The sequence below is a fragment of the Rhinopithecus bieti genome, unplaced genomic scaffold (genome assembly GCF_001698545.2).
Source record: "Rhinopithecus bieti isolate Rb0 unplaced genomic scaffold, ASM169854v2 scaffold_38779, whole genome shotgun sequence".
Taxonomy (NCBI): Eukaryota; Metazoa; Chordata; class Mammalia; order Primates; family Cercopithecidae; genus Rhinopithecus; species Rhinopithecus bieti.
This window is the reverse complement of record NW_016816249.1, coordinates 409,946-437,454: the sequence shown is the minus strand read 5'-3', so window position 1 is coordinate 437,454 and position 27,509 is coordinate 409,946. Positions and strand designations below refer to the sequence as shown.

General features: G+C 36.4%; 1 pseudogene; it reads left to right on the top strand.

The window, feature by feature from the left end:
* Nucleotides 1–8,904: 8,904 nt before the first annotated feature.
* On the top strand, nt 8,905–9,838 carry LOC108516942 (olfactory receptor 4F3/4F16/4F29-like; annotated as a pseudogene).
* The last annotated feature ends 17,671 nt before the right edge of the window (nt 9,839–27,509 follow it).

Sequence of the window (27,509 nt, the reverse complement as noted above, 5' to 3'; positions counted from 1 at the left end):
GTTTTTTTTTTTTTTTTTTTTTTTTTTTTTTTGAGATGGAGTCTTGCTCTGTCACTCAGGCTAGAGTGCAATGGCATGGTTCAGCTCACTGCAACCTCTGCCTCTCCAGTTCAAGGGTTCAAGCAATTCTCCTACCTCAGCCTCCTGAGGGCTGGGATTACAGGCACCCATCACAACCCCTGGCTAACTTTTGTATTTTTAGTAGAGATGGAGTTTCACCATGTTGGCCAGGCTGGTCTTGAACTCCTGACCTCAAGTGATCCACCTGCCTCCGCCTCCCAAAGTGCTGGGATTACAGGCCTGAGCCACCACACCTGGCCTGTTTAGTATCTAATTCTCTTGATTTTAATTCTTTTTGTTCCTAAAGTGTTTGCTTTGTATTGCACCAGTCTCTACATATTTTGCCTCCTTTTCAGGCTTCTCTGGCCATCTGGAAAATTGTTAGTCCTATATTTAGAATTAGAGTGGATTACCAACATCATTTGTTGTAATCCCTTCAAATTACACGTACTAAAATCCAAGAATTGAGTGGTGACTACAGTGTGCCCAAAGGCACACAGCTGGAAATCATCAAAGAGAGCCAGGCACCAGAAACCATGACTTTCACTTTCAGATCAACTTTGTTTTTGATTTGATGCTCATATTCCACTCTTTCAGCTTTTCCTGTAGGCCTAATTTTGAGTCTATTTGAAGAGAGAGATTTATACTAATCATTTCTATTGCATCCTACCAGGAAATCATTAGCTCTTAGCACTTCTTTATCATTTCTGAATCCTTCCCTAATTTCTTCCACCATGATAACATTGCCTTGTTCAAGTCCTACCAAAGCTGAATTTTAAATCATTACTTTACATTTTCTTGTTCAAGTTCTACCAAAGCTGAATTTTAAATCATTAATTATTAAAAAAATGCTTGAACTTTATTATTAAACAGTGTTCTTTTGTCTGTGGTAGTATTCACAGAGATGCTTGATTAAATTCTATTTTATAGGTTTGAAGTTCATTCCATTGCTTACAGCGGATGACGTTTCTTCTTTTGGGAAACAGAAATGTGATTGGTGAATTACATAAGTTACACTAAGATATTTATGCCTCTTTCTCAGAAGGATAAATTTCAAATATTTCAGCAAAATGGAAAGATTTATAAAAGATGTGTGAAAATTCTTTTTCCCCAAATTCTGTGACTTTGAATCTAACATGGTTACTAAAATATAGAAACAAACCTATTAATTGAGGTTTCCATTATGACGTAATGAAACTCTGATTGCCTTTCATCATTTGTGTCTTAGGGGAGATAATTCATGTTACTCATAGTGCTCCTTATGGTCCAGGTACTGTTCTAAGTGCTTTATTTGAATCTTATGATGCAGATTCATCCTCTCATTATACCCATTTTAGAGAGGAGGTGTCTGAGGCAGAGTTGCTAAATATCCTCAAGGTTATGAAGTAGTAAGTCTGGACTCAAAATCTGCTAGTTTGAATTCAGAGTTTGTTCTTATAACCTGTGCACTATAATGCATCTCTGTCAATAAAACATATCAGAATAGCTTCTTTACTTAAAAGCAATCTCTATTTGTGGGCTCTCTACTGGGTTACCCCATCACCAGCAAACCCAGCATTTATGGGGTCAATTAATTTACAAAAATTTATTGTGTATGTATACCCATTCAGCCGTTTTGTTGTAGGCTGTCACTATAATCAGGGAAGTTGAAAAGCCAGAATTTCCCTGATATAGTATTGAGGAAAATGTCTAAAGTCTCCAGAAGATATTAAATAATTCTTAACTCTACCTTTTTGGGAGGAGCTGGGAGGACACAGCATCACCGTGGCTGCTTTAATAAATGGCAGAAGGAAGGACTGTGCAACAACTCTAAGTACATATACACATAGTAATGATCTACCAGTACTTTGCTCGAACATACCTATGACCATTTATTTGCACAATTAAATGCCTGGAAGAAAAAGGAATATCATAATATTTAAAGGACTGTTGGACAGAGTTGACATTTACTCCCAGATTCCTGAAGGGTCATCACTCCTCTTTTGAATGGAGGCATTTGGGAGTTGGGTAATATGTGGAGTCCTAGTTCAGATGGGTGCATGTTGGGTTCACCAAATGACAACCTCCCAGGGATCATTACATCATTTCTTGAATGTATAATTGGAAAAGATATACTTTGTAGTTGGTACAACTCCACACTTGTTCCTTGTCGTGTGGGTGACAACTATGATAGTAGGGAAGCCACGAAACTACTGTCCTATTCCCCAGTCTAAAATAGTGTTTCTTTTTTCTTTTTTTTTGAGACAGAGTCTCTCTGTTGCCCAGGCTGGAGTGCGGGGGCACGACCTGCAACTTCTATCTCCCAGGTGCAAGCAATTCTCCTGCCTCAGCCTCCCGAGTAGCTGGAATTATAGGCACATGCCACCACACCCAACTAATTTTTGTATTTTTATTAGAGACAAGGTTTCACCATGCTGGCGAGGCTGGTCTTGAACCCCTGGCCTCAAGTAATCCACATGCCTTGGCCTCCCAAAGTGCTGGGATTACAGGTGTGAGCTACCACACCCAGTCTAAATAGTATTTCAAAAATTATACTGCATTATGTAGGGGTAAAAATATCCCAAAGATACAGAAATAGTCCCCATCCTATCTCCATTTAATTCACCAGTGTGTCGCCTATAAAAGCTAGTCACTTCCTGGAGAATGCCAATGGACTATTGTAAATCTATCCCAGCAGTAGTCTAAATTGCAGATGCTATGCCAAGGGTGGTATCTTTGCTAGAGCAGATTAAGGTAGACCTGGGTATATAATATGTGATCATTGGTCTGGTAAATTTTCTTTTCCATCTCTTTTGGAAAGGAGAATTAGGAACAGTTAGCATTCACTTGGAATGGATAACACATACATTTGCTGTCTTACTCTGTCATAACATAGCCTGAAAAGACCTGAACCATTTAGATATTTTATATTGTCTTAATGGTCTATTAATAACACTGCTGTCAAACCAGATGAAGAAGTGGCAAGTATTAGATCATTTAGTAGTACACATATGCTCTCAAGAGAAGGAATAAACTCTATAGAGAACCGTGAAATTGTCACATCATTAAAATTTTGAGAGTTTGATGGTCCAGTCCATGCCAGGAGGTCCTTTTCAAAGCCAAGGAAAATGATGTTTTTTCCTTCTTTTTTTTTTTAATTTCAATAGGTTTTGGGGTACAAGTGGGTTTCTTTTTTGTTGTTGTTTTTACATGGATGAATAATATAGCGGTGAATTCTGAGATCTTTGTGCACCCATCACCTGAGTAGTGTGCATTGTACCTAATGTGTAGCTTGTTTTTACCCCTAGCCTCCCTCCTCCTCTCCCACTTCTGATTTTCTAAAGTCTATTATATCACCCTGTCTGACTTTTACTCGTAGCTTAGTTTCCACTTACAAGTGAGAACATAACGATTTTGGTTTTCCACTCCTGTGTTACTTCACTTAGAATAATGGCCTCTAGCTTCATCCAAGTTGCTGCAAAATACATTATTTCATTCCTTTTTATGGCGGACTAGTATTCCATGGTATATATATATATATTTGTCCATTCATTTGTTGATGGGAACTTAGGTTGGCTTTCCGCATCTTTGCAATTAAGAATTGTGCTGCTATCAATATACGTGTGCAAGCATCTTCTTCATATAATGACTTCCTTTCCATCTACCCAGTAATGGGATTGCTGGATCAAATGTTAGATCTACTTTTAGCATTTTAAGGAATTTCCATACTGTTTTCCATAGAGGTTGTACTGATTTACATTCTCACCAGCAGTGTGTAAGTCTTCCCTTTCCCCCACATCCATGCCAACATCTATTGTTTTTTGACTTTTTAGTAATGGCCATTCTTGCAGGAGTAAGGTGGTATCTCGTAGTTTTGATTTTCATTTCCCTGATGATTAGTAATGTTGAGCATTTTTTCATACATTTGCTGTCCATTTGTATATCTTTTTTTGAGAAATGTCTATTCATGTGCTTTGCCCACTTTTTGATGGGATTATTTTATTTTCTGCTGATTTGAGTTCCTTGTAGATTGTGGATACTAGTCCTTTGTTGGATGCATAGATTGCAAATATTTTCTCCCATTCTGTAGGTTGTCTGTTTACTCTGATTATTATTTCTTTTGCTGTGCAGAAGCTTTTTAGTTTAATTAGGTCCAATTTATTTTTGTTCACGTTGCATTAGATTTTGAGGTCCGAGTCATGAATTCTTTGCCTAGGCTGATGTCTACAAGAGTTTTTCTGATGTTGTCTTCTAGAACTTTTATAGTTTTGGGTCTTATATTTTAGTATTTGGTTCACCTTGACTTGATTTTTGTATGAGGTGAGAGACACAGATCCAGTTTCCTTCATCTACATGTGGCTTGCTAGTTTTCTCAGAACCATTTATTGAATAGGGTGTCCATTCCCAATTTATGTTTCTGTATGCTTTGTCAAAGATCAGTTGGCTGTACATATTTTACTTTATTTCTGGGTTCTTTATTCAGTTCCATTGGTTCATATGTCTACTTGCATACAAGCACCATACTGTTTTGGTAACTATTGCCTTGTAGTATAATTTGAAGTCTGGTAATGTGATGCCTCCAGGTTTGTTCTTTTAATCAAAGGAAAATTATTGCATCTTGCACCTTTTGTCACTAATAAGAAAGAACTATACCTGGTAGATTTCTTCCATTTCTGGAAAAAGCATAGGCTATAACCAGGAATACTACCACAACTCATATGCTGAAAGCCATGAAAGTCTATCAACTTTGAGTAGGGTGCAAATCTGGAAAAGGTTTTCTGCAAAACTCCAGACTTTGTGCAAATAGCCCTACTTCTTGGGTCATACTACCTGGCATACCCAGGTATTAGAAAAATTGGTGGTGAAAAGAGAAGAAATGAGTTTTAGCAAGCACCAGCTGGATAATTACAACGCAAAGCTTTAGGGGCTTAAGCAATCATTTTTCTAAAAATTACAGAGTAATTAACACAGACATGTAATTACACAAGATGTCATATTATACCACATTAAAGATATGGAGGTATGAGAGTTAGCACATGAGCATTAGATCTACTGGCCTCTTCACATACTGTACCACCCAGAATCTGCTTATCTAATGAAGCAATGAAATGGCTGTTATCAAAATAGTCCTCATGGTGAGCTACAGGAAAGAGGATTTCAACAGCCATGTTTTATATTAATTACCTTTTCCTTCCCCTCCTTTCCCACTAATTCACATGAAAGACACTGGCGGCTACCATTTTGGGTTAAGATTACTCTGCAAAGATATAACAACTCATTTCTTCTATTTTGCTAACTTTCTTCTGCCCTGATATTATTTGTCCTGCCCTGTTTGTCCCCTGGATAAAAAATGAGTGGATTCAGACAAGAATAGCACAGCTTCCATTTGTCTCTCCAGTGTCACTCTTAACCCTTCTCCACCCAGTTTTGTGCCTTTATTAAGCTCTTCTTCAGTTACCTAATTTGAGTGTGCCATCTCTTGTCCTGACAGGATCCTGACTGACACAAGTGTACAAAATTGCAAGTAAAAGTACCTTGTTTTCTTGCACAACAATCTCATTGTCAGAAGTACTTATTGCAAAAACTTTGTTGTCTATTTATTGAGATTTATATGCACAGCAGCATAGTATAGGCTGTATTGGTATCCACTGTTTCACTCAATGGTGTGTTGTGGTTGTCTTTAGCTATATAGATATCAAACTTGCTTTACAGTGGCTTTAGAGAATTTGATTGTATGGATGTAGCATACTTTTGAAAATTTATCATCAACTGCTGAATGTTTTAGTTGTTTCATTTACTATTAAGCTCTGAACACCGGAATGAATTTCTCTACAGCTAAATCTTGGTAAGTATCCATAACTACTCAGTATATGATTATGTGAAAATGAAGTGTTGTATACACTCTTCTGCCATTTAAACTGTACTAAAAATTTGGCACAATGGCTTTTCTGGAGATGATAAAATGATTAGAGTTAATTTTTTGAGTTAACATTTACTTATTTTCAGGGATTAATTATAATGAGTAGTTATCACTCTTGCCAACAAAACAGTACAAGTATATTAAGCAAAAGTATTCCACTTTTGTTTCCCTCTTTTTCTCTAGTGTCTTATTATGAACTTTTGCATCTTTTGGTTGCACTGGTCAAAGCAAATAGTTCTCTAGTGGCAAAGCTCATGATCCACAAGCTCCTTTAAACTATCATGTTTTTGCAGTATCACTTGGTCACTGTCCTCTTGAGGTATATGTAATTAGACTTATATTTCCTACGGCAGGATACGATATGGCATTTCACGTTAGAGAACACAGGAAACTCCCAGAGTACCTGAACATGTTGTTTTCTCTATACAGGTAAAGTGGAAGGATGCAAATAAATTTAACAATGGGATATTGGCTTTAGTTTTAGACAAGGTTCTGTTGTGGGAATTGCTATGCAAATGAGTCATAATCTAAAGCAAAGTAGATAGGGTCCAGGATAAGGAATTGAATAACATGAGAAAATAATTGTGAAAAAGTTTATTGACATTTTGGAAGAAGTTAATTGGCATTGGCTTTGAGCTAGGATTACGTTGTGTCTAGGGAAAGGTGAAAGACATTAGAAAAAGTGTGATTTTGCAATATTTTAAATTCAGCATAGGTTGTAATTAATCACTCTCAGTGATTACACGAATGATTCTTATCCTTTGTCATGTGATAAATAGGCAAGAAAACTGACACATGCAGATAGAAAACATAGGTTATTATATTTTCTCTCAATTTTCTTTTCAAAAGAGATGGGTATAAACTGATCATTTTCCATAACAAGGGAAGCAAATTTCTTAAGAATTTGTCAAGTTGCAAGACGGAAGAGTCTCATAGATACTTCATTAGAAATGAAAGACATGGAGACCAAAAGACCCAGAGCTTAGTAAATAATTTCCAATATAATGTCATTTAAAAATGTGATGTGAAAAGTTTAAAAATAAAATAATACATAAACCACCAGGAGCTTGATTTCGTTTCCTGGTCTCTTATATGATTTAGAATTACAGTGTTTGTATTAATTGTATCTTTGAACTGTAGATAGAATGAAGAAGGATTTAGAGAATGCTTATAAATAAATTTTTTTTAGGAATCAGGGTAAGTGAGAAAACATTCTAAGAGTAAATATTGCTTCAGAGAAGCCAAATGTAAGTCATAATCCCTGCCTTTTTTTATGTTTAAATTTTTTTTAGTTATTATTTATTGGTAGAGATAGGGTCTTGCTGTGTTGCCCAGGCTGGTCTTGAACTCCTGGCCTCAAATGATCCTCCCACCTCAGCCTCCCAAAGTGGGAGGTGTGAGCCACTGGACCTGGCCAGTCTCTGTCTGATGAGTTAGAATTGTACCCCATTTACTAAAATATAAGGGATAGTAAAATAAATGCTAGTAATATAAAGCAAGACCTAACAGATATGGTAAACCTCTAATAAACCTTGAAGATAAATATTTCATGGAGGTGGGGAATGGGAAAGAAGGGCTTGTTAGCTAGATTATGGCCATAGTCTTGGAGATTAATGCAATAGTTGAGAAAACGTGAAAAGTTTTGTATGACTAGAACCAGGCTATGTAAGTCTTGAAGCAAAATCCAGATAAATTGGGGGTTAGATTGCTGTTACCCAGTTGTCCAATTTTGTGTCTCATAGGAAACATCAAAGCAACTACCTTCAGAAAAGCAGAGAGATATCAAAGCAGAGATAACTTGTTGGAAGAGAACACCTTCATATGACAGCCACCCTCTGCTCTAAGTGATTACAATATCAGAACCTGTGAACATATTAGGTTTTCCCCAGCTTTCCTGAGGTGTAATAGACCAATAAAAATGACATATATTCATGGTAAACAGTATGATATTTTGTTATATGTATTGTTAAATGATAAATCAAGCTAATTAACATATTCATCATCTCACTTTTTTGTCATGAGAACAATTTAAGATCTTTCTCTTCACAATTTTTAAGTATGCAATATGTTGTTATTACCTATAGTCACCATGTTGCACAATAGATCTCCAGAGACTCTTCATCCTGTCTAACTGAAACTTTGTACCCTGTGATCAATATCTCCCTATTTTCTTCCAGCTCCCAATGAGCTCCTGGCAACCACCAATGTACTTTTTTCTTTTATATATTTGAATTATTTAGATTGTACATACAAGTGAGATCTTGCAGCTTTTTGTCCTTCTGTGTTTGTCTTATTTCAGTTAGTGTAATGTCCTCTGTGTTAACCCAGGATGTTGTAAATGCCACGATTACCTTCTTTTTATGACTAACTAGTATTTCATTGTATGTATTCATTTTCTTTATCCATTTGTGCATTGATAGATATTTAGGTTGATTCTACATCTTGGCTCTTGTGAATAATGCTGCAGTGAAAATGAGGGTACATATATATTCATTCATATTCTTCAACATATATATTTCATTTCCTCTGGATATATATTCAGTAGTAGAAATTGCAGAATCATATGATAGTTCTATTTTGAGGTTTTTTTTTGTGGAAATTCCACATTGTTTTTCATCATGTTCTACTAATTTTCATCTATACCAACAGTATACAAGGATTCCCTATTCTCCAAATCTTCAACGACACATTTTATCTTTCATCTTTTTGGTAATAGCCATTTGAACAAGTGTGACATGACATCTCATTGTAGTTTTAACTTACGTGTCCTGGATGATTAGTGATGTTGAGTGTTTTTCAATATACCTGTTGGACATTAGATGGATTTTAGTGCTAAAGTGGAAATAGACTTTTATAACTTTGACTTCTTTCCTTCTTGTTTATTAATATGATTATTATTTACATTTTGGGCTGTTGTTCTCTAGCTATCACTGCTAACAAAGCCAATGGTTGGGGCAAATCACTCCGTGGTGTCAGAGTTTGTGTTCCTGGGACTCACCAATTCCTGGGAGATCCGACTTTTCCTCCTTGTGTTCTCCTCCATGTTTTACATGGCCAGTATGATGGGAAACTCTCATTTTGCTTACTGTGACTTCTGATCCTCACTTGCACTCCCCCATGTATTTTCTGTTAGCCAACCTCTCCTTCACTGACCTGGGTGTTTCCTCTGTCACTTCTCCCAAGATGATTTATGACCTGTTCAGAAAGTGCAGTCATCTCCTTTAGAGGCTGCATCGCTCAGATCTTCTTCATCCACGTCATTGGTGGTGTGAACATGGTGCTGCTCATAGCCATGGCCTTTGACAGATATGTGGCCATATGTAAGCCCCTCCACTACCTGACCATTATGAGCCCAAGAATGTGCATGTTCTTCTTAGTGGCTGCCTGGATGACAGGATTATCCACTCTGTAGTTCTACTGGTTTTTGTAGTAAACTTGCCCTTCTGTGGTCCTAATATATTGGACAGCTTTTACTGTGACCTTCCTCGGTTCATCAAACTTACCTGCACAGACACCTACCTACTGGAGTTCATGGTTACAGCCAACAGTGGATTCATCTCTTTGGGCTCCTTCTTCATACTGATCATTTCCTATGTTGTCATCATTCTCACTGTTCAGAAACACTCTTCAGCTGGTTTATCCAAGGCTCTGTCCACAGTTTCAGCTCACATCAGTGTGGTAGTTTTGTTCTTTGGTCCTCTGATTTTCATCTATACATGGCCATCTTCCTCCACACACCTGGATAAGTTTCTGGCCATCTTTGATGCAGTTCTCACTCCTGTTTTAAATCCTATCATCTACACATTCAGGAATCGAGAAATGAAGATGGCAATGAGGAAAGTATGCAGACAACTAGTAAATTACAGGAAGATCTCCTAAGTCATGGCTTGTATTGTGAGTGTCTTTATTAACTATTGAATTTTATTCCTGAAGCTTCTCTTTGTCCTGCCTTAATTTGATCATCCACATGGCTACTGGGTCTATTTTTTCATTTAAGAGGGAGGGAAATTTGCTTCTGAAAAGAGAAAAAAGTTACATATAAATTATTTAGAAACCAAATATTATAGTTTTGAGCCTTAATTCCTAAGAGTAATTATTAGAAATATATAAGATGGAAGGCTATTTGAAGGCCTTCTGAAAAGGGAGAAATATCTCCTTCATCCACTGTAATTCAGTATGACCTTAAATTGACTATATCTGCAAAGACAAACGTTTGCAAAGAAGGTCACATTCACAGTACTCAGTGTTAGAATTTTAACATATCTATTTGGTGAACACAAATCAAACCACAACAGTAGTACAGGTAGTACAGATATCTGGGAATAGAAATGATTGTAGTATAGTTATCTATTTATCAGAGTAAAACTATTTTTAAAACAAAGTTAGTAGAAGTAACTTTTGTGATCAACTATGTTTTTTAAAATAATGGAGCATATAAAGTCAGCATAAAGCACAAAAAGTGATTCCTGTGGGCCACAGAATTTTTGTCTACTGTCAGGGACATTTACAAAGAAGACAAAGAATAACACTTACTGTTTTCTTAAAAGAAGAAAGAATAAATTTGTTATGTCATTCAAACAGAGAGAACGCCAAATTCTAGTCTTGCCTTAATGTAATATTTGGCAATAAAGCATTTTTGAGATTTAAAAAAATAGATCAATCAAAGCTGAACTGTGAAAAACTTTGCCAAAATTTTAACATATATCATTGCTTCTATTCAGAAGCATTATTTGTAGTTACATATATGTAACAAAACAGAATTTACTTCCTCACACTTCTAAAGCTTTCTGTATCCTTTGGGTTTTGTCTTTTACTATTGTTCTTCACTTATTGGAATAACTAGACATTTTATTTTAGAATGAATCTATCCCTTTCTCCCTCTTGATAAACAAAACCAGATCCTATTACATTGCATAGCCTGTCATATTTTTTGGTTATTATTACTTCTAGTTTCAATGACTCATAATAATTATGACATTAACCAAAGAAACTGACTTTTATTTCATAGAGAGTATTTGCTAAAGAAAACCAAAACCTGACAATATTTAATGCGGTAAAAACATTAACTGGTTTTTGAGGAACCATATATTTTATTGAGGAATTATTATAACAGAAGAAAAGAGACCTCAGTAAAGGTTTGGTCTCAGTTCCTAGTACAACAAAAACAAGTGGGAATTTATGGCTATGGAGCAGGCTGTAGTTTCTGTGGGTGGAAAATTATTAAAAAGAGACCTCAAAGGTGGGGGAGAATTCTTGCTAAACTGACCTAATAGGATTCTTGCTGCAGGCAGGCAAGAACATATCAAGGATGGAGAAGAGGAATTAGATCAGATATCAGGCATAATCAGATATCAAGGCTGGAAGATTCTCCCTAAACTCTTAGCAGTATTCTTGCTAAAACTGGGCTCTGCAGGTTCAGTAGAGAAGAGGGCCAAGGTTGAAGCTTATTTGGAAGGTGGGATAAGAAGAGTCTGACTAAATTTTGGTCAAGGGAAGAGTCTTTGTCAATTCAAAGATGGAAAATTGAGTATTGTCTTACACAATTATTTTATTAACCAGTAAACTCATGAGCACGCAAAATATAACCATTGACCACCACAATTATTCTATTTACATCTTCTTAAAGGAAGTAAATGTTTTCTTAAAGTAGGAAAATGAAAACATTTACTAAGATGATTTGAACACTCTATAAAGGTATGAATAAAGTGACACAAACACATCAACACACACACACACACACACACACACACACACACACACACACACACACACACACACACACAACACATTCTCCATGACTACTGCCCTCAGCATTAGAAACAGTAATGGCTTCCTGCTGTAGCTAGTCCTGGATACTTAACCATTCCTTGTTGGTCTTCTATAATACCACTTGCACTGTTGGAAATTAAATTTCCTCATTTATTCCATTTGAATATGGTACTTTTTCTTGGTGTGACCCTGAAATAAATATTTGTGCACAGAAAAGCCCCAGGAAAGAGCACCTCAAAATGATTTCTGGGATTAGCTGGCTCACATATTTAAGGAGTACCTGTATAACTTCCTTATCGCAGGAATACTGGACTCTGATCACAGAAGCGTTCTTCTACAAGTTCATGGAAAATGCTTCTTATGAAAAAAACTATACATGGGCTTCAAATTCTTTTTGCACCAAAATAAATTCATACTAACTTGTGATAACATGTCTAAAAGGAATCTAGTTTGAGGTACTAGGAAGGACAAGACATCAGTTTGAAAAGAGCCCGTATCAGAGCAACATGATTTCTTCTAAAATTGAAGCAAGAACAAACATCAAATTTATGGTAAAGCTTGGGCAGAAAAATGATGAAATCATTGATGCTTTACAGAAAGTTTGTGGAGACAATTCCCTGAAGAAATTATCAGTTTAAAACTGTATAACTCATTTTAGAAAGGGATGACTATGTTCTACGTTGGAAGACAGTTTGCAGGAGCAGAGCATTCACATCAATTTTTGAAGAAAAAAATTAATCTTGTTATACCCTAATTGAAAAGGACCACTGATTAACAGCACAAACAATAGCCAACTCCATAGACATTTCAATTGGTTTAACTTACACAATTCTGACTGAAAAGGTGAGCAAACTTTTACTCAACAGCTGCCAAAACTGTTGCATCCAGATCAACAGCAGAGAAGAGCAGAGCTTTCAGTGGAAATTTAAAACAAGTGGGAAGAATATCCTGAAGCATTTCTTTGAAGAATTATAATAGGACATGAAGCATGGCTTTACCAGTATGATCCTGAAAACAAAGCACAATCAAAGCAGTGGCTACCAAGAAGTGTAAGTGGTCCAGTCAAAACAAAAGTGGACCAGTAAGAGCAAAGATAATGGCCACAGTTTTTTTGGGATTCTCAAGGAATTTTTCTTTTTGACTTTCTAAAGGGCCAAAGAACAGTAACATTTGCTTATTATGAGAGTGTTTTGAGAAAGTTAGCCAAAGCTTTAGCAGAAAAACACCCAGGAAAGCTTTACTAGAAAGTTCTTCTCCACCAAAACAAAGCTCCTCCTGCTTATTTCTCTCATCAAACAAAGGCAATTTTGTGAGAGTTTGATGGGAAATCATTAGGCATCTACACTGAAGTCCTGATTTGGCTTCTTCTAACTTTTTTGTTTCCTAATCTTAAAAAAAAATCCTTACATGGAACTACTACTTCTTCTTTTCATAATGTAAAAAAGCTTCATTGACATGGTTCAATTTCATAGGACCCTCAGTTCTGTAGAGATGGACTAAATGGCTCATATCATTGCTTACAAAAGTGTCTTGTACTTGATGGAGCTTATGGTGAGAAAGTTTATATTTTTATCTTTTAATTCCGTTTTTTTCCCCACAAACTTTTGGAAGTCCTCCTTGTATGTAGAATAAATGTAGACTATTATTCAAGTTTTCACTTGTGTTTGTATAGAATGAAATGTAGGTCAAGGCAAGGAACTGTAATCTCCATTACAACTAAATGTCACTGCCACTTGATCTCCCAATGCCTTACCCTTTTTGCTGGTGGAACTACTCCTTCATCCAAGTCTGAATAAACCAGCCTTTCCTTGCAGAAAAAAAAAAAAAAAAAAAAAAACATTTATTTTTGGTTGGCTTTATCTGGACCAGTTGCCCTTAGGACTATAACAAGAATTAGGTCCCACTACAACTTATAGAGAGAAGTACAAAGCCTGCTCTGAAAATATAAAGTTTAAACTAAAAGAGTTATAGTATTTTCTAAGTATTTGCTGGGGTCTGAGGAAAAGGCATATGAGTAAATTCAATGGTTAGGCTGAAAAAGACTAACAAGACTAAAACCAGAAATCAATATGGTATATCACATGGGATTGAGGCATTAATAATTGATTTGAGTGCCTGGATAAGTGCTAACAGCCTGCTAGGTTGGTTAATGCAATCCTATACTCAGTGAAGATGTTCCAGTATAAATGTCCATCAAAGGTCATCCATTTTTGAGGAGGCACTTAAATATCATACGGATTAGAAATCTTCCAGCAAACCTGAGGCATGTGATTAAAGTTAAGTTGTTATCAGCTTAAAATAGACTAGTATAACTTTATGGTAAACACAAAGCAGAACCTATAGTTGATTTGCAAAAGATAAAGAGAGTGGAATCAAAATGTACCACTACAAAAAACATCAAATCACAAAGGCAGGCAGCAAGGGACAAATAAAAGGAACAAAGGCTCCACAAATAGCCATAAGTAACTGTCAATAGTAAATTCTTATTTATCAGTAATTACTTTAGATGTAAATAGTCAAAGTTTGGCAATAAAAAGACAGAATGACTAATATTAAACCAATTCAGTAAAGTTGCATGTATAAAATCAACATACAAAAATTGGTAGCATTTCTATACACTAACAGCAGATTCAATGCAATTTCTATCAACATTTCAATGGCATTTTAAACGGAAATTTTAAAAAATTCTCAATTTTGTATGGAACCACAAAAGACCCCAAATAGCCAAAGCAATCTTGAGAAAGAAAAATAAAGTTGGAGGCATCACACTACCTGATTTCAAATTATGTTGCAAAGTTATATTAATCAAAACTGTATCATATTGACATAAAACAGATATATAGATCAATGGAATAGAAAGCCAAGAGATAAACCCCAGCATATATATCTAATTTTTAACATGGACACTGAGAAGACACAATGGGGAAATGAAAGTCTTTTCAATACATGGCACAGGAAAACTGGATATCTACATGCAAAATAATGAAACTGGACTCTAATCTTTATACTTTTTCAACATAGCTAAACCAGAACTATGGTTCTCAGAACTCCCCTCCATGTATGTTTCCATGTCAGGGCTTACCGCAAGAAAAATTTGTGTAAGATTTGGAAGGTGGAAGTGAAGCAGTAGTTACTTTTGATATGAGGTTGGTGTGGGGAAGGTACTGCTGCAGCTCACACATATTGTTATTGGTATGCTGGTTCACCTTGTGATGTGGAACAGCAACTCTGCCTGCAGTTCCTCTACTTCCCACTGGATCTCTCCCTTTAGATCCTCTGAGTCCTGAACCAGGTGCAAGTACATCAGAGTTGGAAGCACTGAAAGAGACACAGTTCTAATTTGTCCTTGGCCGCCTCTACTTTGTGTCCATTTTCCCTTCCATAGTACTGGCTCTACTGGCTTTAGGCCCAGCATGAGATTCAATGGCAACAGACATACGTAGATTGCTTGATGGCTTCCACAATTGTGTAAGGTCTAATGCCTATAATAAATTTCTTGTTCTGTATCATTTATAGTGGTTCTACTTTTCTGATCAACCCCTGAGTGATACACTCTCAACAGATCACAACAACACAATCATTATTGGGCATATAGAATACCTTATTGATCACCATGATATTGACACAACATTGCATATGACCAGGGGATACATTTTACAGCAAATGAAGTGTAAGAATAAGCTTACACACATTGAACTCACTAGTCTACTGACATGCACCATCAATTACAAGCATCTGATTTGATAAATTGGTGGAATGGCCTGCTTCTGCTAAGATGTGGTTACAATGCTAGTTGGGAACCACATTTCATGATGATGAGGTGCTCTTCAACAGGATGCAGGAGAAGCCTATGAGAAACTACTAAAGCAGGCTGTACTACTGTTCACAGCTCCTGTTGGGTCATGCTCTTCTGCAGCCTTGGTTTTGATTTGTGATTCTTGAAACCCCTCCCTCATTAGACCCCCATAGCCCTAGGGATTATAAGAACTCACTGCCCTTACTAGCCCTGGGTTCCTTTACCATTTCTTCCTGGTTCTTATAATTCCTGCCCAAATTCTTGTATATAATTCTTTCAATCAATTATTGTCAATCACCCATTTTAGTGTGATGTATTTTCTTATCTTGACCTTGATTAATTTTCTACAATAGCTGTAAAACTGAAAAAGAAAGTAGAGTCATATGGATTTACAGAAGTAAATGCACATAATTGTCAACCATAAAAAAGGTCTGGAAGAATACATACTACATGATAGTTACTCTTAGAGAGGAGGGCAGGAGCCTTGGACTTAGGGTCATTATTAAAAGGTCTTTGTCTTTGTTTGTGATGGTCTAGTTTTTAAAATGAGAACAAATTCATGTACTCTCTATGCAATTAAAATTGTTAAAAATTTAAAATATCAATTGAAGATCTTTGCTGACATCAAGTCATTCTGTAATACTTCAAACTGGATTTCAAATTTTCAGAGTATCATTTGCTTATAATTAAGATTTAATGAACTCTAATATATTAGATATATATTTTTTTCCAACTAAAACAAAACAGATAATTACATTGTTTGAAATTTCGGTTTCAGACTGCTCTGGGGGTTAAGGATAAGGTACCTCTGAGCTGCCTGATTATATGCCTGTTATATAAAACATATTCTTTTGGACTTCATGGACACTTGTAAGGGAGCCTGTGGGTCATAGATATGAATGACTTTTGGAGAAATGATCAAGTGGTTTCCTTTTCCCTGCTTTGCTGCTCTGAAGAGAGTCTCTCTTGGGAGGCAGTTTCAACCCAGAAGTTAGTCTTAAGAATTCAGTTATTTGCATGTTTTTTCAAACTAATTTTTAACTTCTTAGCTCTAAAATTCATGATCATTGAACCATTCTACCATTATTTATGTTCCCCTTTTAGTCATTGCCTATGGTTCTATTTTGAAACTATTTTTTCTTCTTTTCTTTTTTTTTTTTTTTTTTTTTTACATTTTTGCTTTGGGCTAATTTTATTCTTTAGATGTTAGTTTTATTCAGTTAAACCAATATTTATAGAGTTCCTAATATGTTCCAGAAAATGTAAAAGACATTATAGATATAGAGAAAAATAAGGCACATCCTGACTCTTGAGGAACTTCCATTCTGCAGGACCTAGAGAAATAGTTTCAATGTCACCAGGTAAGTGTAGTGATAGAGTTATGCATACGATGGTAGGGGAGTACAAAGAGGAGCAGAGGGCACAGCAGTGGTTTTCAACAACAGTTGTACATCAGAGTTACCTAAGACACTTTTAAAAATTAATGAGATTCTTGGCCAGCCTCCCAGAGAGTCTGATTCAATTGGTTTAGTTGGATACATTGTTACTATTATTATTTTACAGTTGAGACTCTATTTTCCTTTCTATTTTCTTCTTTTAATAAAATTTTAAAATCGTTAAAATTTTAAAATTTTAACTTTTAAAATGAAATTATAGATGCATAATTAAACATATTTATGGGGTACCTGTGGTAATGTGTATACAATTTGTAATGTGTGCATATAATGTGTAATGATCAAATCGGAGTAGTCAAGATATCCATCTCCTTAAATATTTATCATTTATTTGTGGTAGGAACATTCTAATTCCACTCTTCTAGTTATTTTGAAATTCATAACAAATTATTAATTAGTCACCCTATTGTGCGACCAAAAACTAGATCTTAATCCTTCCATGTAACTGTATTTTTGTACTCATTAACCATCCTCGCTTTCTCTCCTGCATACCATTACCATTCTCAGCTTAGAGTAATCATCATTCCACTCTCTAGCTTCATGAGATCTACTTTTTAAGCTTCCATCTATGAATGAGAACCTGTGATGTTTGTCTTTTTGCACCTGGCTTATTTCACTTAACATAATGTCCTCCGGGTCCATTCGTGTTGTTTCAAAGGACAGGATTTTACTTTTTTTGTGGCCAAATAAAATTCCATTGTGTATATGTAACACATTTTCTTTATTTATCCATTGATGGGCACTTAGATTGATTCTACATCTTGGCCATTGTGAACAGTGCTGCAATAAACATGGGAGTGCAGATTATCTTCAATATGTGGCTTTCTTTTCTTTTAAATAGACACCCAGCAGTGGGACTGCTGGATCATATAGTAATTTTACTTTTAGTGTTTTGAGAGACCTCTATATTATTATCCATCATGATTGTACTAATTTACATTCTCACTAACAGTGTATGAGGGTTCCCCTTTCTCCATATCTTCACCGGCATCCATTATTGCTTGTCTTTTGGGTAAGAGCCATTTTAACTGGGGTGAGAGTATATCTCATTGTAGTTTTAATTTACATTTCTCTGATAATTGGTAATGTTGAGCATTTTTCATATACCTGTTTCCCATTTATGTCTTCTGAGAAATGTCTATTGAAATATTTTACCCATTTTTAATCAGATATTTTTTGCGATTGAATTATTTGAGCTCCCTATATATTATGGTTATTAATCACTTGTCAGATGAGTAGTTTGCAAATATTTTCTCTGATTCTGTGGATTGTCTCTGCACTTTGTTGACCTTTTCCTGTACTGTGCAGAAGTTTTTTAGCTTGATGTGATCTCATTTGTCCAGCTTTGGTTGCCTGTGCTTTTGAGGTCTTGCACAACAAATCTTTGTCCGGATCAATGTCCTGAAATGTTTCCCCAATGTGTCTTCTAGTGGTTTCACAGTTGCAGGTGTACACACTATTTTTAAAAACTCTCTGATTATCATATCACTCTGCACTTCAAATTCCTTAGTGCTAAACCACCACAGTTTCTCAAACATGCCAAATCTCATTCTGCATGCTGTTAGTTCTTCCCAAAATTAACCTCTCCTCCCCTCATTCCTCCCTCTAACTCTTAAGCCTCTACTCAAATGCTACTTTCCCTGGGAAGTCTGCCTAGATTCTCACAGGTAAATTTAGGGATTCTTTCCTTTGCATTCCCACCCAATGCACTGAACATGCCTTTAGTAGTGCTATTATCCATATTGGATTAAAACTCTTTGTTTGCATGTACGTGTCTCCTGAGCTACAAGCTCCTTGGGGAGGGAATGGTATATGGGTCATAGTTAAGAATGGGAAGAATGAATAAAGTCCATGTCTAGGTCCCAGCTTTCAAGGAACTTACAATTTAATGGACTTAAAAAAATGGCTTTTAAGATCACACCACTGCGCTCCAGCCTGGATGACAGCGAGACTCCGTCTAAAAAAGAAAAAAACAAAGTTTTTGTTTTCATTTTGGAGGTTGTACATTGTGTGCCCCTTTTTTAAAATGTGAAAGAGATTCAAGTAATTTCTCTTGCCTATTCTGAATCATGTGTGCTTAAGCTGATTGAAATTTATAGTGAAATCCACATAATTTTGATTAAATGTGTTCATACTCCCTAGGCATTCGACATTATTTTGTTTTTTAATTTTAATTTTTGTGGCTACATAGTATGTATATATTATATTTATGAGTTACATGAGATATTCTGATACAGGCATGAAACGCATAATAATCACATCAGGGCAAATGGGGTATCTGTCCTCTCAAGCATTTATTTATCCTTTGAGTTACAAACAATTCAATTAAACTCTTTTAGTTATTTTTAAACGTACAATTAAATTATTTTTTACTACAATCACCGTGCTGTGCTAGCAAATACTAGGTCTTATTCATGCTTTCTAACTATTTTTTGTACCCATTAACCATGTCCACTTTCCCTCAAATCCCCACTACCCTTCACAGCCTCTGGTAACCATCCTTCTACTTTCTATGTCCATGAGTCTAGTTGTTTAGATTTTTAGCTTTCACAAATAAATGAGAACATGTGAAGTTTGTCTTTCTGTGCCTGGCTTATTTCACTTAATATATGACCTCCAGTTCCATCCATGTTGTTGCAAATGACAGGGTCTCATTCTTTTTCATGACTGAATAATACCCCATTGTGTATATGTATCACATTTCCTTTATCCATTCATCTACTAAAAGACATTTAGGTTGCTTCCAAATCTTGGCTACTGTGAATAGTGCTGCAATAAACATGGGAATGCAGACATCTTTTTGATATACTATCTCTTTCATTTTTGGGTATATACCCAGCAGTGGAAATATATGGTAGCTGGATCATATTTTAGCTCTATTTTTAGTTTTCTGAGGAACCTCCAAACTGTTCTCCATAGTGGTTGTACTAATTTACATTTCCACCAACAATGTGTCAGGGTTCCCTTTTCTCCACATCTTCGTCAGCATTCGTCAATTGCCTGACTTTCAGATAAAAGCAATTTTAAATGGGGTGAGATGATACCTCATTATAGTTTTGATTTGCTTTTCTCTGACAATCAGTGATGATGAGCAGCTTTTCATATATCAGTTTGCCATTCATATGTCTTCTTTTGAGAAATGTCTATTGAGATGTTGTAGCCATTTTTTAAATTGGATTATTAGATTTACTTTTTGTCTTCTATAGAGTTTTTGAGTTCTTTATATGTTCTGGTTATTAATCTCTTGTCAGATGAGTAGTTTGCAAGTATTTTCTCCAATTCTGAGTTGTCTCTTTGTTGACTGTTTCCTTCACTACGCAGAAGGCTTTTAGGTTGATATGATCCCATTTGTCCATTTTTGCTTGGGTTGTCTGTGCTTTTGAGGTCTTGCTCAAGAAATCTTTACCTACTTCAATGTCCTGGAGAGCTTACCCATTTTTTTTTTAGCAGTTTCACAGTTTGAGGTCTTAGATTTAAGTTTTAGTTCATTTTGATTTAATTTTGTATATGGTGAGATATAGGGGTTTACTATCATTTTCTGCATATGAATATCCAATTTTCACAGCACCACTTATTGAAGAAACTGTCCTTTTCCAATGTATGTTCTTGGCACCTTTGTCAAAATGAGTTCACTGTAGATGTATAAATTTATTTTTGGGTTCTCTATTCTGTTCCACCAGTCTATGTGTCTGTTTTTATGCCAGTACTGTGCGGTTTGGGTTACTATAGCTCTGTAGCATAATTTGAAGTCAGGTAATGTGATTCCTCCAGTTTTGTTCTTTTGCTTAGGATAACATTGACTATTCTGGGTCTTTTGTAGTTCCATATACATTTTAAGATTTTTTTTTTTTCTATTTCTGTGAAGAATGTCACTGGTATTTTGATCTGGATTGCACTGAATCTGTAGATTGCTTTTGGTAGTATAAACATTTTAACAATATTAATTCTTCCAGTCCATAAACATGAAAAATCTTTATTTTTTAGGGTCCTCTTGCATTTCTTGCATCAATGTTTTCTAGTTTTAATTGTAGAGATCTTTCATTTATTTGGTTAATACCTAAGTATTTTATTTGTAGCTACTGTAAATGAGATTACATTCTGCATTTATTTTTCAGATTGTTCACTGTTAGCATGTAGAAATACTACTGATTTTTGGAGGTTAATTTTGTATCCTACACCTTTATTGAATTTGTTTATCAGTCCTAATAGTTTTGTGGTGGAGTGCTTTAGCTTTTTCCTATAGGAAGATCATATCATCTGGAAACCAAGATAATTTGACTTACTCCTTTCTGACGTGGGATGGCCTTTCTTCTGTTCTCTTGTCTGACTGCTCTGGCTGGACTTCCAGTACTATTAATATGTCAAATAAAAGTGGGTGGACATGAGCATCCTTGTCATGTTCCAGACCTTAGAGAAAAAATGTTCAGTTTTCCCATTCCAAGTATTGATACTATCTGGGGCAGTCATATAGTTGGCTTTTTTATGTTGAGGTATGTTCCTGTATACCAGTTTTTGAAGGGTTCTTTTTTTATCATGAAGGGACATTGAATTGAATTGTACCAAATGCTTTTTTCAGTATCAAATGAAATAATCATGATTTTGTCCTTCATTCTGTTGGTATGGTGTATTATATTGATTTGCATATGTTAAACCATCCTTGCATCCCAGGGATAAATCACTTGATCATGATGAATCATCTTTTTCATGTGTTGTTGAATTTGGTTTGCTAGTATTTTTAAAGGATTTTTCATCAATATTCATCAGCAATATTGGGCTATAGTTTTCTCTTCTTGCTGGGTCTTTCTCTAGCTTTGGCATCAGGGTAATACTGGCCTTGAAGAAGGAGTTTGGAAGTATTCCCTCTTTCTCCATTTTTAAAACAATGGTTTGCGTAGGATTGGTATTAGTTATTCTTTAAATGTTAAGTGAAGCCATTGGGTCCCAGGCTTTTTTAGTCCATTTAAATTTAATGTTATTATTGATAAGTAAGGATTTACTGCTGCCCTTTTATAATTTGTGTTCTGGTTGTTTTGTGGCCTTCCTTCCTTCCATCCTTCCATCCTTCCTTCTTTCCATCTTCCTTTTGGTGAAGGTCATTTTCTCTGGTGGTGTGATTTCATTTCTTGCTTTTAATTTTTTGTGTCTCTGTTGTATGTTTTCTGATATGAGATTTCCATCAGACAGTAAACCCTATCTTATAACCCATTATTTTAAGTTGATAACAACTTAATACTGCTTGTATAAACAAACACACAAACTAAAATGCAAAAGAAAACTAATAAAACTCTGACTTTCATCCTCCCAGTTTTAACTTTTTGTTGTTGCTATTTATATATCTCTCTCTTTAAAGTAAACACAGGGTTTTGCCATGTTGGCCAGGTTGGACTTGAACTCCTGGCCTCAAGTGATCCATCTGCTTTGTCCTCTGAAAGTGCTGGGATTACAGGTGTGAGCCTGATTACAGGTGTGTGGCCTGTTTCTGTTTATTTCTTATTGTACAGTCTATGTCTTGAAGAGTTGTTGTACTTATTATTTTTGATTGGTTCATCTTTTAGTCTTCCTACTTGAGTAGTTTACACACTACATAGTGTTATACTATTATGTGTTTCAGTAATATTTTAGATAATTTTAAAGCAATACTATTATCAGTGAATTTTGTACCTTCTGATGATATTTTATTGCTCATTAACATCGTTTTCTTTCTGATTGAATGCTCCCTTTATCATTTCTTGTGGGACAGGTCTCAACTTTTGTATGTCTGGGAAAGTCTTTATTTCTCCTTCAAGTTTGAAAGGTAATTTCACCAGATGTACTATTCTAGGGTAAAAGTTTTTCTTTCAGCACTTTAAATATGTCATGCCACTTTCTCCTGGCCTGTAAGGTTTCCACTGAAAAGTCTGCTGCCAACCATATTGGATTTCCATTGTTTATTTTCTCTTTTCTCTTGTTGCTTTTAGGATCCTTTCTTTATCGTTCACCTCTGGGAGTTTACTTATTAAATGCCTTGAGGTAGTCAGACCTGAAGCTAGTACAACACTGGATCTCACTCAAGGTCTGCTATACCCACTCCCTGTCTATGGCCCATGTTCTTTAAAGGTCCTAGTGCTCTTCAGTCAGCTTGTGGTGAATGAGGCCTGGGACTCATCCTTCAGGGCAGTGGGCTCCCCTCTGGCCCAGAGTAAGTCCAGAAATGCCATCCCAGAGCCAAGGCCTGGAATTGAGGACCCCGAAAGTCTGCTTGGTGCTTTAACCCTCTGTGACTGAGCTGATAACTGAGGTGCAAGACAAAGTCCCCTTTACTTTTTCCTGTACTTTTCTTTAGCAGAAGAATCTCTCCCCATAGCCACCACAGCTGGGAATGTGCCAGTTCACACCTGAAGCCAGCACATCTCTGAGTCTCACCCAAGGCCCGCAGCGTACTACCGGGGTATTGCTGCTGCTGCTTCTGGGCCGAAGGGCTCTTTAATCAGTAGATTATGGATCCTGCTTGGACTGGGTTCTTCCCTTCAAGACAGTGGGTTCCTTTCTGGCCCAAGGTATGTCTAGAAATGTTGTTCGAGAGTTAGGGCCAGATGACCCTGACCATTGTGTCCTATCCTACTGTGGCTGAACTGGTATTTAAGATGCAAGACAAAAGTCGTCTTTACTCTTCTCTCTCCTCTCATCAAACAGAAGGAAAAGGTCTCTTTTGGAGAGGTGTACTGTTCTGCCCGGGGTTGGGGAAGGGATAATGTAAGCACTCCCTTAGCTGCCCCAGCCGGTGTCTCAGAGGTCACGTGCCCCGACCTCCTCAGTCAGCTGGCTCTGAGCCAAGCTCAGCACTAGGCCTTGCCTAGGAATTGCAGTCTTTGTGTCCTAGACTGCCTTTCAAGTTTATATGGGGCCCCACAGCCCTCCAGCCCTGGGTGGTGAGGCTGGCTCGAACTCATCCTCCCACCGCAGGGATGGGTGATTCCCTCTGGCTAGTGCTGGTTTAAACACACCCTCCATGGTTAGTGTTAGCTGAGATCAGCTCTGTTCTGCTTTCTGTGGTGACGGGGCAGCACTGAGTTAAATTGTGATGCAAAGCCTCACAATTGCTGTGCTATCCCTCTTTCAAGTATACAGATTATTTCCACCACACAGTGCTGTCGGTGGTAGGGGAGCAGTGGCATCACAACTCAAGACTGAATTCAAGACATTTTCTATCCTCTTCAGTGCCTCTTTTAGTGATACGAAGTCAACAACAGCCACTACGAGTGCTTACCTGATCTTTGGTTCCTATGAAGCTGCTCCTTTTGTGTAAATAGTTGTCAAACTTGGTGTTCTTGCTTGTGTGTGTGTGTGTGTGTGTATGTGGAGGGGTGGTGATCAGTGGAGACTTCTATTCAGCCATTTTGCTCCTCCCCCCTTCCTAATTTTAAACCACCAATGAGCAAGTCTGAATTAGCAGATAAAATCTCCGAGGGTGAGGCTCTTAAAATATCCAGTCTCAGTTTTGTTTCCTCTCCAGCGACTCATTACAAGACTTTTCTTTTGGTGGTTCTTACCAAGCCCATCAGGTTCCAGGGACAATTCCCCTGGCCACATGAACAAAGCTGGCAAATCCAGGTTTCTGCAACAGCATCCAGTCCGTATTCTTCAGTGCTGTTAATTAACTACCTTTTGTGATTCTCTCAACTTTTATGTAATAGAAGTGGCAGAAGCTCAGTTACCTGATTCTTATTACCTGAAGATCATGGGGTCTAGGAACAGGTAAGTGGAAAGATGGAAAGTCAAGATAACAGCAGGAAAAAAATTTAAATTGATGTATGAAATTTAGTTTCAGCAAAAGAGTATAGTGGCAGAATCTCTGTTTGCATTTATCAGATAAGATTTTGGTTGTGGTTAGGTAGGTTATAATGTAGGGAAGAAGGAACAGATCACATTAGGGCATACATATGAGGCTACAGATCATGAAGACAGGCAAATAACTGACTTTGACTTTTACCTGGTAGTAGAAATGTATCATGGGTATCCACAGTAAAAGGAAAGCTATGAAGGAGAGTTGGACTCAACACAATGCAGTGTCTTTAGCAGAGGCAAGAGATTTGGGAGTTCAAACGGTGACTTAGAAAATGATTTATTATTGAAAATCTTATTAACCTCTGTTTGATAGGCATGAAGGGAAATTAATAACCTATAGAAGTTAAAAGTGAAGACTATTTGCTCTGTTTCATCTCTGTCTTTGCAGAAAAGTTAAAGTCTACTAGAGACTCATGTTCTGTGGCATTTCTTGGGACCAAAATTAAATGACATACACAGAATTTGGAGAAGAATTGACTGGTAAACTGTCTTTCTGAGAGCCCACCTGCCCATATCTGCATGCCTTACTACACACTTAATATCATTTTCAACTGCGAAGAAGAAAATTGTTACAATGACATTAATGGGGCACAAATTATTCTGCTATGATAGTATGTTTGTTGGACATTTAATTGTTTTCTTTTCCTCTCTAGTTTCGGCCATTACAATGTAAAATAGAGGTAGATGCATTTAAGGTAAAATAACACATTTTGGGAATCCAGGAATCCGGGGACATGAAAATTGACCATAAGGGGAAAGGTGAAAGGAAGGAGTCATTTAGTTTGATTACTTAATTCAAGCATGGTAATAATTTGTATGAGAGGATATAAAGGACAACTGTATTTTACTTTTAAAGAGAAATAGACAAGTGAACATAGGCTTAAAACAAATAACCAGAAAGTTCAGCTGGGAGCAGGGAAGAAGTTTTGGGCTGTTGAAATGATAAAGCATAAGAATGGCCAAAAAACAGAAATATTGAATTCTTAAGTAGTGTGTCTTAGATAATTTAGACATGCCACTGATGTGGACTGGACTGGACAGAAATTCTCCCTCAATGCTTTATTTCTATGATATTATTAGTAGGATACTAATTTTCTCTATTTTATTCAACTATAAATTTTAACATGGCTAAGAATTTCCTCTGGGAGACTGACCAAATTCATATAAATATGCAAAGCAAATGATGTTGTTTGGAGAGCAAATATTAAAAGTCATGGTTTGTAACTTTAATAGTCTTGAATTAATTTAAAAAAAAGCATGGTGGAGGAAAGTCCTGGAGAACCAAAGATTGAAAGTATTATTTTAGAACAAGCTCAGTTTTTTTGTTTGCTTTTAGTTAATAATGCAGTATTTATTGTAAAATACAGAACTCTTACAATCTTACAAACCCATGCTCTCTCCTATCCTTTATAGTCTAGTTGTTATTTATGTTAGACAAACTTAGAAATGTGTTTTAAAGAGAAGCAAAGTTTATACGAAAATTAATAGGAAGCGCACAAAATATAGTATTTTGCATTTATCTACAGGTTTATCATGTTTGGTGCCCTTCATTCTTTTCTGAGGATCCAAGTTTCCATCTGGTATCATTTTCCTTCAGCTTGGAGAGCTTCCTTTGGCATTTCTTTTTTTTATTATTATTATACTTTATGTTCTCAGGTACATGTGCACAACGTGCAGGTTTGTTACATATGTGTACATGTGTCATGTTGGTGTGCTGCACCCATTAACTCGTCATTTACATTAGGCATATCTCCTAATGCTATCCCTCCCCACTCCTCCAACCCCACAACAGGCCCCAGTGTGTGATGTTCCCCTTTCTGTGTCCAAGTGTTCTCATTGTTCAATTCCCACCTATGAGTGAGAACATGCGGTGTTTGGTTTTCTGTTCTTGTGATAGTTTGCTGAGAGTGATGGTTTTCAGTTGCATCCATGTCCCTGCAAAGGACATGAACTCATCCTTTGGTATGGCTGCATAGTATTCCATGGTGTATATGTGCCACAGTTTCTTAATCCAGTCTGTCATTGATGGACATTTGGGCTGGTTCCAAGTCTTTGCTATTTGGCCTGGTTCCAAGTCTTCGCTATTGTGAATAGTGCCACAATAAACATACGTGTGCATGTGTCTTTATAGCAGCATGATTAGTTTACTGAGAGCAAAGAATGGCTCAGAGAGCACTGAACACCCTTCAGGGGCAGTGGGATACCTTTCTCTAGCCTTGTGTATTCCACCAGGAGCAACTTTTGCCTTTGAGACTCTGAAGACACAAGTTAAATACACTTTAATATCTTGTGATATACAATTATTTGCTTTACTTCCTTTCCATTTTTAGGCTATCTGGCTCATTTCTAAAATTCATTTTTTTCCTGTTTCCTTGTCCAATTTCTCCATCATTTGTATCACATTCAGGCTCATTACATTTGGACAATATCAGATATTGTAAACTTGTGTTTTTTTTCTCTTGAAATTCCATTTGCTTAAACACCTGCTGCTGCTTCCAGAAAGAGATCAGAAAAAATAATATATACAAAACTATGAAAGACTTGTTATTTCTTATTATCTGTACCCTTGGGACATTAGTACATATTTCTCAGATTTATTGCTTGTGCATCTAGAAAAATTCTGATTTTATCTATCACATCATGGGATACATTAGGTATATAGCCAAGGTTTTATTTAAAGATGATGAATTCTTTCATTTTTTGTAAA